General features: G+C 45.3%; 1 pseudogene; it reads right to left on the reverse strand.

Moving 5' to 3' along the window:
- Positions 1 to 17162, reverse strand: part of LOC115841223 (GTP-binding nuclear protein Ran-like) — a 59553-nt pseudogene extending 42391 nt beyond the window's left edge.
- Between the last annotated feature and the right edge of the window lie 332 nt (positions 17163 to 17494).

The following is a 17494-nucleotide window of genomic DNA, read 5'->3' on the forward strand; positions in this document are numbered from 1 at the left end:
TCTCTCTCCGGCATGTGCACAGCCCTATGCATGCAGATTGCCTTCTAGATTCCCAGGAATATGTTGGAGCTTTTCAAAGACCTCTATGGACATCTCCTTCCTGAGCTCCTCCTCCTCTTGTTGTCCCCCTCCCTGTTGACAGTATCTCCAGTTTAATTGGGACTTTTTAGATTTTTTAAAATAAATTTATTTATTTATTTATTATTTTTGGCTGTGTTGGGTCTTTGTTGCTGCATGCGGGCTTTCTCTAGTTGCGGTGAGCAGGGGCTACTCTTCGTTGTGGTGCGTGGACTTCTCATTGCGGTGGCTTCCCTTGTTGCAGAGCACGGGCTCTAGGCATGTGGGCCTCAGCAGTTGTGGCACACGGGCTCAGTAGTTGTGGCTTGCGGGCTCTAGAGTGTGGGCTCAGTAGTTGTGGCACACAGGCTTAGTTGCTCCATGGCATGTGGGATCTTCCTGGACCAGGGCTTGAACGCGTGTCCCCTGCATTGGCAGGCAGATTCTTAACCACTGGGCCACCAGGGAAGTCCGGGACTTTTTAAATTTTAGAAAACAGTTTCTCCTCAGGGAGGTCAACTGTAGGTTCCATGTGTGGAAATCAGGGAGACAGGCCTCAGGGCCTCATCAGGCCACAAAAGACAGAAAGGAGCCAGGGCAGCAAGAGCCGGAGACTCCTCCAGGCCGCCCTCTCATCACATTTCCCCCACTCTTGGGCAATCTGCTGTCTTCTCTCCCTGATGATCACATCCTCTGCTTACTCATGCATCCTTTCTGTTCCCTCATAACCTCTGCTGACTCAGGGCCTACCCACATTGTGACCTTTTAGCTTCTGCTCCCATGGTTAACTGATGAGTTCCTCAGCATGTCCTAGTTTTAATCGCCAAGTGAGAGGAAATCTTCTCCGGGCCTGTGGAATTTTTTTGTCTCAGGTTAAGTGCTCACTCTGGTCCCATCGGCTTTTGCAAGTGGGTGGAGTCAGGTGTTCCATTGAAAACACCTTCCAACGGGCCATGGGTGGAACAGTCTCACTCAGAAGGTGCTGGGGATGGGCAGATGTCACGAATGACATCTCTAGGACTGTCACGTGCCATGGCGGAGCATAATGATTAAGCGTACAGTGTCTGAAGCTAAACTGCCTCAATTTGCATCCCAGCTCCTCCACTTACCAGTTATGTGTCCTTAGGCAAGTTAACTTCTTGGGACCTAGTTTTCTTATCTGTAAAATTAGAATGGTGGTAATCATCATACCTAGTGCAGGAGCATTAAATGAATTCGTGCATGTAAAGCACTTAGAACAATGTCAGGTGTATAGTACTCAATTAATGCTTGAAATCATTATCCAGCCACTAAAGGTGGAAAATGCAGATTCACTTTTCCCTCTCCTTATATCTCCCACTTACAACATCACATTCTATCAGTTTTATAACCAAATTCCCTTAAAGGTACCATCTAGACTGCCTCATTGTTTCTCTTTGAGAACCTGGCAGGCACCTCCCAACTGGTGTCCTTGCTTTCACGTCTCCCTAGTCCAGTCCAATCTCCCCACTGCCTCCAGAATTATTTTTCTAAAATGTACATCTGGTCATGTCACATTACTTCTTTTTTTTTTTTTTTATGGGAAGGCAAGAATTTTTTTTTTCTGTTAAATTTTATTTATTAAAAAAATTTTAATTTAATTTTATTTATTTATTATACAGCAGGTTATTATTAGTCATCCATTTTATACACATCAGTGTATACATGTCAATCCCAATCTCCCAATTCATCCCACCACCACCCCCATCCCCTGCTGTTTTATTTTTATTTATTTATTTATTTTTTATTTTATTTTTTTTTGCGGTACACGGGGCTCTCACTGCCGTGGCCTCTCCCATTGTGGAGCACAGGCTCCGGACACGCAGGCTCAGCGGCCATGGCTCACGGGCCCAGCCGCCCCGCGGCATGTGGGATCCTCCCAGACCGGGGCACGAACCCGCGTCCCCTGCATCGGCAGGCGGACTCTTAACCACTGCGCCACCAGGGAAGCCCTGTTTTATTTTTTAAGTATAGTTTTTAGTGCTTGTTATCATCGGTGGATTTGTTTTTTGGTTTGGTTGCTCTCTCTTTCTTTTTTTTAAATTACTTTTATAATTTTTCATTTCTAATAATATCTTAAATATTTTTAATTTTAATAACTTTATTTTATATTATTTATTTATTTATTTCCCCCCCTCCCTTTTCTTCTGAACTGTGTGGCTGACAGGGTCTTGGTGCTCCAGCCGGGCGTCAGGCCTGAGCCTCTGAGGGGGTAAGAGCCGAGTTCAGGACACTGGTCCACCAAAGACCTCCCAGCCCCACATAATATCAAACGGCAAAAGCTCTCTCAGAGATCTACATCTCAACGCTAAGACCCAGCTCCACTCAGTGTCCAGCAAGCTACAGTGCTGGACACCTTATGCCAAACAACTAGCAAGACAGGGACACAACCCTGCCCATTAGCAGAGAGGCTGCCTAAAATCATAATAAGCCCACAGACACCCCAAAACACACCACCAGACACAGTCCTGCCCACCAGAAAGACAAGATCCAGCCTCATCCACCAGAACACAGGCACCAGTCCCCTCCACCAGGAAGCCTACACAACCCACTGAACCAACCCCAAACACAGTAAGTTAAGCAAAATGAGAAGACAGAGAAATACACAGCAGATGAAGGAGCAAGGTAAAAACCCACCAGACCAAACACATGAAGAGGAAATAGGCAGTCTACCTGAAAAAGAATTCAGAGTAATGATAGTAAAGATGATCCAAAATCTTAGAAATAGAATAGAGAAAAATACAAGAAACATTTAACAAGGACCTAGAAGAACTAAAGAGCAAACAATGATGAACAACACAATAAATGAAATTAAAAATTCTCTAGAAGGAATCAATAGCAGAATAACTGAGGCAGAAGAACGGATAAATGACCTGGAAGATAAAATAGTGGAAATAACTACTGCAGAGCAGAATAAAGAAAAAAGAATGAAAAGAACTGAGGACAGTCTCAGAGACCTCTGGGACAACATTAAACGCACCAACATTCGAATTATAGGGGTTCCAGAAGAAGGAGAGAAAAAAGGACTGAGAAAATATTTGAAGAGATTATAGTTGAAAACTTCCCTAATATGGGAAAGGAAATAGTTAATCAAGTCCAGGAAGCACAGAGAGTCCCATACAGGATAAATCCAAGGAGAAACATGCCAAGGCCGTTTCTTCCAGGTTGTCCATTTTATTGGCATAGAGGTTGCTTGTAGTAGTCTCTTAGGATGCTTTGTATTTCTGTGGTGTCTGTTGTCACTTCTCCTTTTTCATTTCTAATTTTAATGATTTGAGTCCTCTCCCTCTTTTTCTTGATGAGTCTGGCTAAAGGTTTATCAATTTTGTTTATCTTCTCAAAGAACCAACGTTTAGTTTTATTGATCTTTGCTATTGTTTTCTTTGTTTCTATTTCATTTTTCTGCTCTGATCTTTATGACTTCTTTCTTGCTACTAACTTTGGGTGTTGTTTGTTCTTCTTTCTCTAGTGCCTTTAGGTGTAAAGTTACATTGTTTATTTGAGATTTTTCTTGTTTTTTTTTTTTTTTTTTGAAGATTTGGGAGAGGAGTTTGATTTTCAAGTTGCTTGGATTGATCTGACCCATGATTTTCTTCTTTCTTGAGGTAGGCTTGTATTGCTATAAACTTCCCTCTTAGAACTGCTTTTGCTGCGTCCCACAGGTTTTGGATTGTCGTGTTTTCGTTGTCATTTCTCTCTAGGTATTTTTTGATTTCCTCTTTGATTTCTTCAGTGATCTCTTGGTTATTTAGTAACGTATTGTTTAGCCTACATGTGTTTGTGTTTTTTATGTTTTTTCCCCTGTAATTGATTTCTAATCTCATAGTGTTGTGGTCAGAAAGCATGCTTGATATGATTTCAATATTCTTAAATTCACCAGGGCTTGATTTGTGACCCACGATGTGATCTATCCTGATGAATGTTCCGTGTGCATTTGAGAAGAAAGTGTAATATGCTGTTTTTGGATGGAATGTCTTATAAATGTCAATTAAATCTCTCTGGTCTATTGTGTCATTTAAAGCTTGTGTTTCCTTATTAATTTTCTGTCTGGATGATCTGTCCATTGGTGTAAGTGAGGTGTTAAAGTCCCCCACTATTATTGTGTTAGCAGTTGCCTTAAGTATTGAGGTGCTCTTATGTTGGGTGTATATATACTTATAATTGTTATATCTTCTTCTTGGATTGATCCGTTGATCATTATGTACTGTCCTTCCTTGTCTCTTGTAACATTCTTTATTTTAAAGTGTATTTTATCTGATATGAGTGTTGCTACTCCAGCTTTCTTTTGATTTCCATTTGCATGGAATATCTTTCCATCCTCTCACTTTAGTCTCTATGTGTCCCTAGATCTGAAGTGGCTGTCTTGTAGGTGGCATATATATGGGTCATTTTTGTATCCATTCAGCAAAGCTGTGTCTTTTGGTTGGAGCATTTAATCCATTCACGTTTAAGGTAATTATCAATATGTATGTTCCTATTACCACTTTCTTAATTGCTATGGGTTTGTTTTTGTAGGTCCTTTTGTTTTGTTTTGTAGGTCCTCTTGTGTTTCCCACTTAGAGAAGTTCCTTTAGCATTTGTTGTAAAGCTGGTTTGGTGGTGCTGAATTCTCTTAGCTTTTGCTTGTCTGTAAAGCTTTTGATTTCTCCATTGAATCTGAATGAGATTCTTGCTGGGTAGAGTAATCTTGGTTGTAGGTACTTCCCTTTCATCACTTTAAATATATCATGCCACTCCCTTCTGGCTTGTAGAGTTTCTGCTGAGAAATCAGCTGTTAACCTTATGGGAGTTTCCTCATATGTTATTTGTCATTTTTCCCTTGTTGCTTTCAACAATTTATCTTTAATTTTTGTCAGTTTGATTACTATGTGTCTTGGCGTGTTTCTCTTTGGGTTTATCCTGCCTGGGACTCTCTATGTTTCCTGGACTTGGGTGGCTGTTTCCTTTCCCATGTTAGGGAAATTTTCGGCTATAATCTCTTCAAATATTTTCTCTGGGGCTTCCCTGGCGGCACAGTGGTTGAGAGTCTGCCTGCCAATGCAGGGGGCACGGGTTCGTGCCCCGGTCCGGGAAGATCCCACATGCCGCGGAGCAGCTGGGCCCGTGAGCCATGGCTGCTGAGCCTGCGCAACCGGAGCCTGTGCTCCGCAACGGGAGAGGCCACAACAGTGAGAGGCCCGCGTACCGCAAAAAAAAAAAAAAATATATATATATATATATATATATTTTTTTTTCCCCCCTCTGGTCCTTTCCCTCTCTCTTCTCCTTCTGGGACCCGTATAATGTGAATGTTGTTGTGTTTAATGTTGTCCCAGAGGTCTCTTAGGCTGTGTTCATTTCTTTTCATTCTTTTTTCTTTATTCTGTTCTGCAGCAGTGAATTCCACCATTCTGTCTTCCAGGTCACTTATCCGTTCTTCTACCTCAGTTATTCTGCTATTGATTCCTTCTAGTGTATTCTTCATTTCAGTTATTGTATTGTTCATCTCTGTTTGTTTGTTCTTTAATTCTTCTAGGTCTTTGTTAAACATTTCTTGCATCTTCTTGACCTTTGCCTCCATTCTTTTTCCGAGGTCCTGGATCATCTTCACTATCATTATTCTGAATTCTTTTTCTGGAAGGTTGTCTATATCCACTTCATTTAGTTGTTTTTCTGGGGTTTTGTCTTGTTCCTTCATCTGGTACAAAGTCCTCTGCCTTTTCATTTTGTCTATCTTTCTGTGAATGTGGTTTTCCTTCCACAGGCTGCGGAATTGTAGTTCTTGCTTCTGCTGTCTGCCCTCTGGTGGATGAGGCTATCTAAGAGGCTTGTGCAAGCTTCCTGATGGGAGGGACTGGTGGTAGGTAGAGCTAGGTGTTGCTCTGGTGGGCAGAGCTCAGTTAAACTTTAATCTACTTGTCTGCTGTTGGGTGTGGCTGGGTTCCCTCCCTGTTGGTTGTTTGTCCTGAGGCAACCCAGCACTGTAGCCTACCCAGCTCTTTGGTAGGGCTAATGGCAGACTCTGGGGGGGCTCACGCCTAGGAGTACTTCCCAGAACTTCTGCTGCCAGTGTCCTTGTCCCCACAGTGAGCCACAGCCACCCCCTGCCTCTGCAGGAGACCCTCCATCACTAGCAGGTAGGCCTGGTTCAGTCTCCTATGGGGTCACTGCTTCTTACCCTGGGTCCTGATGCACACACTACTTTGTGTGTGCCCTCCAAGAGTAGAGTCTCTGTTTCCCACAGTCCTGTTGAAGTCCTGCAATCAAATCCCGCTAGCCTTCAAAGTCTGATTCTCTAGGAATTCCTCCTCCCGTTGCCAGACTCCCAGGTTGAGAACCCTGACGTAGATCTCAGAACCTTCATTCCAGTGAGTGGACTTCTGTGGTATAAGTGTTCTCCAGTTTGTGAATCACCCACCCAGCAGTTATGGGATTTGATTTTATTGTGATTGCACCCCTCCTACCACCTCATTGTGGCTTCTCAATTGTCTTTGGATGTGGGGTATGTTTTTTGGTGAGTTCCAGGGTCTTCCTGTCGATGACTGTTCAGCAGTTAGTTGTGATTCCGGTGCTCTCGCAAGAGGGAGTGAGCGCGTGTCCTTCTACTCTGCCATCTTGAACCAATCTCTTCTCCACTTTACTTCCTGAAAACAGCTCCAGTAGCTTCTGATGCCTGCAGAATAAAGTTTAAGCTCCTTAGCATTCCAAGGGTGGTCCCAACTGATCACTCATGGCAGGATGAAGTATTGAACTAGTCTTTTATATGCTCTTTGGGCAGGCCCTGTCAGGCATGTGTAGTTCCTTGCCCCAGGGCCTCTGGAGGGTCAAAACTGAGCAGCTTGCACTATTTACAGTAGCCAAGACATGGAAGCAACCTAAATGTCCATCAACTGATGAATGGATAAAGAAGATGTGGTATATATATACAGTGGAATATTACTTAGCCGAAAAAGAATAAAATAGGGGTAGAGTGAAGATAGCAGAGTAGGAGGACGTGGAGTTCGTGTCTCTTCACAACTAGGGCACCTACTAGGTGCTGGTGGGGGACCTTGGACACCTAAGGGGATGGGACGAACCCCTGCGTGACTGGGTAGGTCGTGTGGCAGAGGGAGTGGAGGAGAAGTGGAGGTGGGACAGGACCAGTGCCCCTGAGTGGCGGCTGGGGGAGGGGAGGGGTTCTCACGCACGGAGGGGCCCACTCACAGTGAGGTAGCTGGGGGAGGGGAGGGGTGGCTGGGGGAGGGTATGAAACTGTGATTAAAAATCTTCCAACAAACAAAAGTCCAGGAACAGATGGTTTCACAGGTGAATTCTATCAAACATTTAGAGAAGAGCTAACACCCATCCTTCTCAAACTCTTCCAAAAAATTGCAGAGAAAGGAACACTCCCAATCTCGTTCTACGAGGCCACCATCACCCTGATACCAAAACCAGGCAAAGATGTCACAAAAAAAGAAAATTACAGACCAGTATAACTGATGAACATAGATGCAAAAATCCTCAACAAAATACTAGCAAACAGAATCCAAGAAGACATTAAAAGGATCACACACCATGATCAAGTGGGATTTATCCCAGGGATGCAAGGATTCTTCAATATATGCAAATCAATCAATGTGACACACCATATTAACAAATTGAAAAATAAAAACCATATGATCATCTCAGTAGATGCAAAGAAAGCTTTTGACAAAATTCAACACCCATTTATGATAAAAACCGTCCAGAAAGTGGGCATAGAGGGAACTTACCTCAACATAATAAAGGTCATATACGACAAACCCACAGCCAACATCGTTCTCAATGGTGAAAAACTGAAAGCATTTTCTCTAAGATCAGGAACAAGACAAGGATGTCCACCCCCACCACTATTATTCAACATAGTTTGGGAAGTCCTAGCCATGGCAATCAGAGAAGAAAAAGAAATAAAAGGAATACAAATTGGAAAAGAAGTAAAACTGTCACTGTTTGCAGATGACATGATACCATACGTAGAGAATCCTAAAGATGCCACCAGAAAACTACTAGAGCTAATCAATGAGTTTGGTAAAGTAGCGGGATACAAAATTAATGCACAGAAATCTCTTGCATTCCTATACACTAATGATGAAAAATCTGAAAGAGAAATTAAGGAAACATTCCCATTTACCATTGCAACAAAAAGAATAAAATACCTAGGAATAAACCTACCTAAGGAGGCAAAATACCTGTACTCTGAAAACTATAAGATGCTGATGAAGGAAATCAAAGAAGACCCAAACAGATGGAAAGATATACCGTGTTTGTGGTGTGGAAGAATCAATATTTTCAAAATGGCTATACTACCCAAGGCAATCTATGGATTCAATGCAATCCCTGTCAAATTAGCAATGGCATTTTTCACGGAACTAGAACAAAACATCCTAAAATTGGTATGGAGACACAGGAGACCCTGAATAGCCAAAGCAGTCTTGAGAAAGAAAAACGGAGCTGGAGGTATCAGGCTCCCTCGGTGCTCTGTGATGACCTAGATGGGTGGGATGGGGGCGGTGGGAGGGAGGTCCAAGAGGGAGGGGATATTGATATACATATAGCTGATTCACTTCATTGTACAGCAGAAACTAACAGAACATTGTAAAGCAATTATACTCCAATAAAAAAAGAATAAAATAATGCCATTTGCAGCAACATGGATGGACCTAGAGATTATACTAAGTGAAATAAGTCAGAAGGAGAAAGACAAATACTATATGATATCACTTATATGTGGAATCTAAAATATGACACATATGAACTTATTTACAGAACAGAAACAAACTCACACACATAGAAACCAAACTTATGGTTACCAAAGGGGATAGTGGAGTGGGAGAGGGATAAATTAGGAGCTTGGGATTAGCAGATACAAACTACTATATATAAAATAGATAAACAACAAGGTCCTACTGCATAGTACAGGGAACTATATTCAATATCCAGTAATAAACCATAATGGAAAAGAATATGAAAAAGAATATATATATATATATATAAATATAAGTGAAGCACTTTGCTGTACCCCAGAAACTAACACAACATTGTAAATCAACTATACTTCAATCAGAACAAAACAAAGCAAAACCAAACAAACAAAAAAAACTGAGCTGCTCAAGGCAAGTCCTCTTTCCAGTCTTTAGGGAAAGCCTGGGTTGATCGAAGAGGTCCTGCTGGGTGACAAGGGAGAAACAGGAGCGGAGAGGCATCTCTCAGAGTGGGCGGGAAGGGGTAGAGAATCCCGAGGATAGAGGTAGGGATAGAGGTTGGCAACCCTGCAAGCACTGGGGATGCCCTGCTCCGTGGCAGTGCCCTGGGAAGGTGCCCAGATCCAAGAGAACCAGCTGGCTGGCACTCCTGAGGGCCCGGACTCCAGGCTCCAGGACTGCCAACCTGAAAAAGATTCCTAGCCCCCGAAAATCAATTCAAGCACTGTCTTGGAATATCCAAAGGCCCCAAACTGATATGTCAGCTGGGTGCCACTGTACCGACTTAAAGAAGGACATGTTCCTTTACTCTGAACATAAGTTTACATGGATCAAAAATACCCATATTCCCCATTAAGAGCCCCCCTGTTCTGAATAAAGGAATCTGGGAAACCAAATTATTTTGTGGAAAGCTCACTTAGCAAAAGTGGTAAACATGTGTACCCAGTCCCCTTTCTTCCCTTCCCTGTTACCAACAATACTCCTATATTATTGGGGGGTAGCGATGTGCCGGATAGGAAATGACTGCATCTAAGGATGACCATTGAGATGTAAGTGGAAGTTGGTGGTGAGATTTCTAGGAGAGGTCTTTTGTCCCTTGCCCTTCCCCTACTTCCTGCCTGGAATGTGGGTGTGATGATAGACTTCCAGCAAACATTTTGTGACCTGAAGGATGTAAGCCATGCCCTAAGGATGAAGGAGTAGAAAGATAGAAAGAACCTGGGTCCCAGATGCCTGTGGGTTTTTTTTTATTGGAGTATAATTGCTTTACAATGTTGTGTTAGTTTCTGCTGTACAATGAAGTGAATCAGCTATATGTATACTTATACCCCCTCCCTCTTGGACCTCCCTCCCCACCCCCATCCCACCCATCTAGGTCATCACAGAGCACAGAGCTGAGATCCCTGTGCTATACCGCAGGTTCCCACTAGCTATCTATTTTACACATGGTAGTGTATTTATGTCAAACCTAATCTCCCAATTCATCCCACCCTCCCCTTCCCTCCGTGTCCACACATCCATTCTCTACATCTTCGTCTCTATTCCTGCCCTGCAAATAGGTTCATCTGTACCATTTTTCTAGATTCCACATATATGCATTAATATATATTTGTTTTTCTCTTTCTGACTTACTTCACTCTGTATGACAGACTCTAGGTCCATCCACATCTCTATAAACGACCCAATTTCATTTCTTTTTATGGCTGAGTAGTATTCCATTATATATATGTACCACATCTTCTTTATCCATTCATCTTATATCTTGTTTAAGCCACTTATTTATTTTCTGGTTTACCAGCCACACCTAATCCTAACTGGTAAAGCAAGCACAGAATCAGAGCTCAGGAAAGAGAATAGCCCAGAGGGATAGTTCACAGAGGCCAGAGTATGAGCGCAGAGCCCTTGCTATCCACCCCAGAGACCACCTGTGGCAGGAGCCTCAAAGATGGCCCCAATGATCCTCACCTCTGAGTGTTCACTCTCTTGTGTACATCCCTCCCGCAAAGAATAGGGCTGGCCTGTCTAGCCAATAGGATACCACAGAAGTAACAGTGTGTGACTTCTGAGGGCCATAAGAGACACTGTAGCTTTTGCCTTGCTGTCTCTTGATTCAGCCCTGGGGAGAGCCAGATGCCGTTTGTGAGGACACTCTCGCAGCCCTGTGGAGAGGTGTGAGGAACAGGTGAGGAACAGGGACCGCCTGTCAACAGCCAGCCCCGTGAGTCAGCCATCTTGGAAGTCAAGTCCCCGGAGACTGCAGCCCAGGCTGGACTGCACCTCATGAGAGAACCTGAGTCAGAACTACTCCCAGACTCCTGACCCACAGACACCATGAGATAATAAGTGCTCATTGTTGTTTTAAGCTAAGTTTTGTTATACATCTGTAGCTAACCAATACACTACCACATGGGGACCTCTCAGCCAGCTTGTCTCTTGCTTCTGGTAGGTGGAACACAGCCAGATTCCTGCTCTGTGGGCCATGGGCTCTGAAGCAGAGCAGGTTTTAGGTTTTTCTGAGGGCATGGTCTTTTTCTGTTTAGCTCCCCTTCACACCTGTGGTAGCCAGCCTCCAAGATGGCCTCTGGTGATCTCTGCTTCCTGGTGTTCACGCCTTTGTGTAATCCTCTCCTGTTGAGTGTGGGTTGGACTTAGTGAGTAGAATAAGGCAGGAGCGATGACGGGTGACCAGGAGACTAGGTCATAAAAGGCAGGGTGGCTCATCTCTCAATCTCTCTCTCCCTCCCTATGCTGTGGGAAAGCTTGTCTGGAGCAGCCCTGTAGAGAGGCCCCACGTGGCAAGGCACTGAGGCCTCCTGCCAACAGCCATGTGAATGAACTGAGAAGCAGATCCTCTAGGCTCAGTCAAGTCTTGGGAGACCACAGTCCTGGCCGACAGCTTGACTATAGCCTCCCCTGAGCACCCAGATTCCCAACCCTCAGAAACTATGTGTGATAATAACTGTCCATTGTTTTAAGCTGCAAAGTTTCAGACTAATTTGTTAAGCAGCAGTGTGTAACCAATATCTTCCCCATCACAGCGTAGTGGTTAACAACTGAACTCTGAAACTAGACTGTCTGGACTTAAATCCTGGTTAGGCTACTTTGAGGCTGTGTGACCTTGAGCATGTAACTTAATCTTTCTGTGCCTCAGCTTCCTCAGTTATAAAATGGGGGATACCACTGTTACCTACCTCATAAGGTTGTGAGGATTAAATACAGACATAAAAAGGGCTTAGCAAGGTGCCTGGCATATAATTAGCAGTCGGTAAGTGTCAGTTGCTATTTTGGTTGGTACGATTCTGGCTGATGCAGAGACAGTGTGGGGATGAAGTGAGGCAAACACCTGCCAGTAGCACCACGATCATGACCTCCAGAGAAGTAAGGGGGGATGAGTATTTGCAAATCCTGAAACAGGCCCCCGTGGTTTTGCCTCCAAGTAGAGCATAACCGGGCTCTGCGTATTGCAGGTGGGACCACGCTGCCTGGGTGAGGAGAGGCAGCCTTCAGGATGGTTCCGTGGATGCCAGGGCCTCAGGTCATGCCCATCCCTGGGTGATGCAGCCACGATTCTGAGCATGCGTCCCTGGATTGTAACATCCCTGCTCTGGAAGATGGTCAGAGAACGCTTTAGAAAGCTTGGACTGCGGCTGAAACTGGAAATGCTGGAATTTCTGGTTTCCAGTATGCAGGAAGTATGAGTTTCCCTTTTCCCAAAGGAAAAAACATTTGATTCCAATTGATCTGTAGGCCTGGAATAAGCTTTTTTCCTCAACTGGAAGGTATTATGGACTGTGTACGCTAAAGGAGAGAAGGGTTAGGAAAATGTAAGCAAGAAACTTTTACCATAAAAGTAAAATACATTACTAAGTGAAAGAAACCAGTCTGAAAAGGCTTACATACTGCATGATTCCAACTATATGATATTCTGGAAAGCACAAAACTACGGACACAGTAAAAGGATCAGTGGTTTCTGGAGGTGGGGGAGGGATGAATAGGATACGTGTCATTATACATCTGTCCAAACCCATACAACACCAAGAGTGAGCCATAATGTAAACTATGGACTTTGGGTGATGATGATGTCAGTGTAGGTTCATCAGTTGCAACAAACGTACCACTCTATGGGGCATGTTGATTACGGAGGAGGCTCTGCATATGTCGGGGCAGGGGCCATATGAGAAATCTCTGCACCTTCTTCTCAAGTTTGCTGTGAACCCAAAACTGTTCTAGAAAAGAAAATCTATTTGTTTAAAAAGTAAAGTGAGAAAGAGCATTTGATTTGAGGGCATATTATTTAGAACTCCGTTGAGTACCAGTACCAGAAGTTTCAAGCTTACTGAACCTCCGAAGAAGGCTATAGGTCATAGGTGTCTGATGAATCGGAAGACAGAGATTTTTGCTCTGGAAGATGAGAGGGTGCTGCAGTGGGCCTCAGAAAGGCCTGGAAGGCAGCAGGGAATCCACGTAGAGGGAGAACTGCTGTGGCGTGCTCCTCTCTATTCCAGCATCTCTTTATTCTCTCTCCCTCTCTCCTCCTCAACCTTTTGTCCCCCCACAGAGCTTGCTTCTCAGGCCTACAGCATCCCACAGCCCCCCTACTTACACAGAATGGCTTTCTGGCTCTTCATAAACACTGTTTTCTTTTTCTCCATCCCAATCCCAAATTCCTGGGGAAGGGGACGCTTGGTGGCCCAGTACCTTGGGGCCGATGTCTGCTCCCTGCTCCAGCAACTCTGGCCATGGGGCAGGGGTGGGAGCACCTTACAAAGGAAGCTGTCTGGAGCCCATCCCCGCAAAATAGCGAATGGGTGTACCAGGAGCTGTGCAGGGCTGGTGACTTTTAGCTGGGCCCAGTTCTGTGACCTGTGACAGTCGTCCCCCTGAAGCAGGCTATCATGTTAGCTGCTGGCAGAAATCTGCCCCACTTTCTGTGCTTGGCGGCTGGTGCCTGCTTTCCCTTTTGATTTAAGGCCGGTGCAGGGGCTTGGATTTGGAGCGTGGCATTGGAGGAACTCTTTAACGCCAACTAGCCTTAATTCCTCCTTCTTATATAACTAAATGGCAACTGAGAGGATATTTGGATTCCGCTTGCTTTTTTTTTTTCGTTGCAGTTCGGTTATTAATTAGTGTGCAAAAAAAAAAAGTAAGTAATAAAATATCCTTGTTTATGTTCTAGTCCGCGGGTCTGTGTGCTCATTAGTTTGCAGCCTGGCGTGGGGATCGGGAACGCTGGGCCCCCAGGGAGTGGGCCGGACCGAGGGTGTCAGCGTCTTCCGTTGCGGAGGCGATGGGCCAATGCAATTCGTTCCTCTTCCTCCCTCCCTCTCTCCCCCACCCCTCCTCCTCCCCTTCCTCCCTCCCTCTCTCCCCCACCCTTCCCCACACCTTCTTCCCTCCCCTTCCTCCCTCCCTCTCTCCCCCACCCCTCCCCCACCTTCCTCCCTCCCTCCCCCATCACCACCTTCCTCCCTCCCTCCCCCCTCACCACCTTCCTCCCTTCCCCCCCACCCTCCCTCGCCTCCCCGCGGGTTCTGGGCGTCCTTGCAAGGCAAGCGCTTCCTGAGAGGGTGGCTTGGAGGCCAGCGCAGTCATTCTTTAAGGAAGGGGGGATGGGATCAACAAGGCAGTTGAAACCCGGTTCTAGGCGGCCTCCGGTGGTGCCCCCCGCGGGGCCCAAGCCGCCCCACCTCCGCGACTGCCCGGAGCCCCGCTGCGGACTGTGCTGGCTGCCGCCACCCGGCCTTCCGTGATGCACCCCTTCACTTCGGGGTGGATCGGAGCCGGGGGATGCGGGGGCTCCCGGAGAGTGTGACTCAGAGGGGCAGAGGTCCCCCAATTCTCGAAGCCTGCGAGCCCCAGGGCGACCCTTAGCTCCAGGACAGCGCGTTTGTCCCCTTGCAAAGATGGACTGCGGGGGTGGGGGTGGGGCCGATTGGTGAAGGGGGCTTCTGGCCCGCCCCCCCGGAGGGCTTGGAGGGTTGTAATTCAGGCTGGCCCGCCTTTTCCAGCCCCTCTCAGCTCCATCCTCCCCTCCATCCCCAACCCCCCTCACCCCTAGCCGGCGCCCCAGCCGTCGGGCAGGTGCGGCAGGCTGTCCGGGGCAGTCTTGACCTGACGCGGCAGGAAGGAGGGAAGGAGGGCTGAGCAGCCTGGCCGGGAGGCCGCACTTCTTATCGCCCCCTCCCACCCGGGGCTGGGGGGCTGGGGGCTCCTGCCCCGCTGGAGCCGGGCCGGCTGAGGGCGCCAGCTGCCTTGGGAGCCGGTTTTGGAGGTGGGGTCAGGCCGGGCTCTTAGGCCTTGTTCACCTCATGACACACCCAGAAATTTTATATAATATCTCTAAGACATTCAGGGGAGAACTGCAGAGTATTTGGAGAGTGAAAATGTGGCCTGCTGGAAAAAAAAAAAGTATTTCTGTGTATTATGTAATCATTTCTGTGTATTATGTAAAAAAATTAAGTGTGTTGAATATCAAGTATGTATATATTTTTCTAATGAAATCTTTCCAACCCTCCCTTTTATTTTTTACTTTTACTATGGAAAATTTCAAACATATACAAAAATAGATGAGTAGCTAATCCCCAGCTTCAATAATTATCAAGGTAGGGCCAATTTTGTTTCCTCTCTACACCCACCCACTTCTTCCCCCTCCTATTATATCTTTTCAATTTTTAATGATAAGTTAAGCTTGCGTTTTAATTAGCCTTTGCTGTGTAACAAGCCACCCCGAGGAATAGTGGCTGAAAACAACAATATTTTGATTTGTCATGATTTGGTTGGCTGGGTACTTCCTCTTGCCAGTTTTGCCTGGACTCACTCAAGAGGGAGGATCAGCTGGGCTGGAAGGTTCCAGATGGCCTGACTCACATATCTAGCTGTGGACTAGGACTCCTCAGGTCTCCTCTCCTCCATGGCTTCTCGTGTTCTAGTAGGCTAAGTGGACTTCTTTATATGGCAACCAGAACCTTCTGGGAGAATCAAGGCAGAAGCCTCAAGCTTCCTGAGCTAACTGTGGGAGTCTCAAGTCACTTCCACCCACTTCTATTGGCCAAAGCAGGTCACAAGGCCAGTCCAGAGTCTGGGATGGGAGGGTAGAGAAATAGACCCACCCTCAGATGGGAGGAACAAAGTGCAGTGACGCATTGCAAAGTGAATGCTAGCATGTGAGGGATTGGTGGTCTTTAACCAATGTAGTACACAGTTAGCTTTTATCAACATAACTTTTTACACGAGCTTTTATGCTTGCAATGGCCACACACAATTCCTGATCTAGACTTTTTAATGATAAACAAAATGCTTGATAGTCACCATCAAGGAGAAACTTTGTTAGTACAGGTAAGCAATTGACATTTTTTTATCATCCATTTAAAGTTGTACAACAATTGAAATTATATTTAAAGAATCTGGCAGCTCTTCCTTTAGGGGGCAGATGAAAATTTGATATTTCTCATGGTAATGCAAATGAATGTTTGACTCCAGACATCTCTCCCTATAGACAGTTGAAAATGAAGATGAAGGTCTTATCTGAAGGAGGCATGTGTATTATGAGAGCAGTAGACCTGCAGTTGGCATGGACGCCATAAAATTACACATCAGCCACAAAAGGATAAAGGTGTGTGATACATGTGGAGATGGGGTTTCAGGGCACGCTGCGGGGACCCTGCTCTGCCAGCCTCATATTACACTGCCAAGGCTCGGTCCATGACAACCTCTGGTGGGGCAAGAACAGGCATGGCAATGAACTCCAAGTTAGGGGCTCCAATTAGATGTTGTTGTTGTTTTTTTAATTGAGGTATGGTTGATTTACAATGTTGTGTTAGTTTCTGCTGTAAAGTAATTCAGTTCTTTTCCATTATGGTTTATTACAGGATATTGAATATAGTTCCCTGTGATCCAATTAGTTTTTGAACAAGCCAAAGGAAAGGCTCTTCAGAGTTGTAGTTACTCTTAGCAGAACTGTCATAGTACTGAAGATTCTTCTTTTATGGAAGATGATGGATTTTGCCTTAACTTTCTTGTCCTTAATATCCACCTTGTTGCCACACAACATAATGAGGTTGTTTTCACATACTTGTACCAGATCTCTATGCCAGTTAGGCACATTCCTGTAAGCTCTCGATGTTACGTCAAACATTAAAATTCTACGTTGGGTTTGGATGTAATAGCCATCTCTCCATCCACCAAATTTCTCCCGACCAGCTCAATATATCCCATACATTGACCTTAATAGGTCCTCTGCTGGTGTGGAACACAAAGGAATGGACCTCAACCTCAAACATGGCTACGTTCTTCTCCAGTCACCAGTCAGTGACGTTTCATGAATGTAGTTTTTCCATCACCAACCAATACAAGTTTGAACGGAGCTTGTGATTCTCCTTGGGCAGCCATCATGTTTCTTCCAGAAGCATCTCCATGCTGAGGGTGCTATGACCATTATTCTTGCATTTACTATTAACATGTTAGCATGCCCCATCTGTGTACCGCCTTTGTAAAATTAGGCAACAGTCTTCAAGACTACTCTCACTTCTGACACCAACTGCAGAGTTCAGGGGTCCCCAAGATCACCCTCAGGTCTGATTATTTGCTAGAAAGACTCACAGAACTCACTGAATGCTTTTATACTCATGGTTACAGTTTATCACTGTGAAAGGATACGGATTGAAATCAGTCAAGGGAAGAGACACAGGGGGGCAGGGTCCGGAGAGGTCCAAACACGGAGC

The sequence above is a fragment of the Globicephala melas genome, chromosome X (genome assembly GCF_963455315.2).
Source record: "Globicephala melas chromosome X, mGloMel1.2, whole genome shotgun sequence".
NCBI classification, from domain to species: Eukaryota; Metazoa; Chordata; class Mammalia; order Artiodactyla; family Delphinidae; genus Globicephala; species Globicephala melas.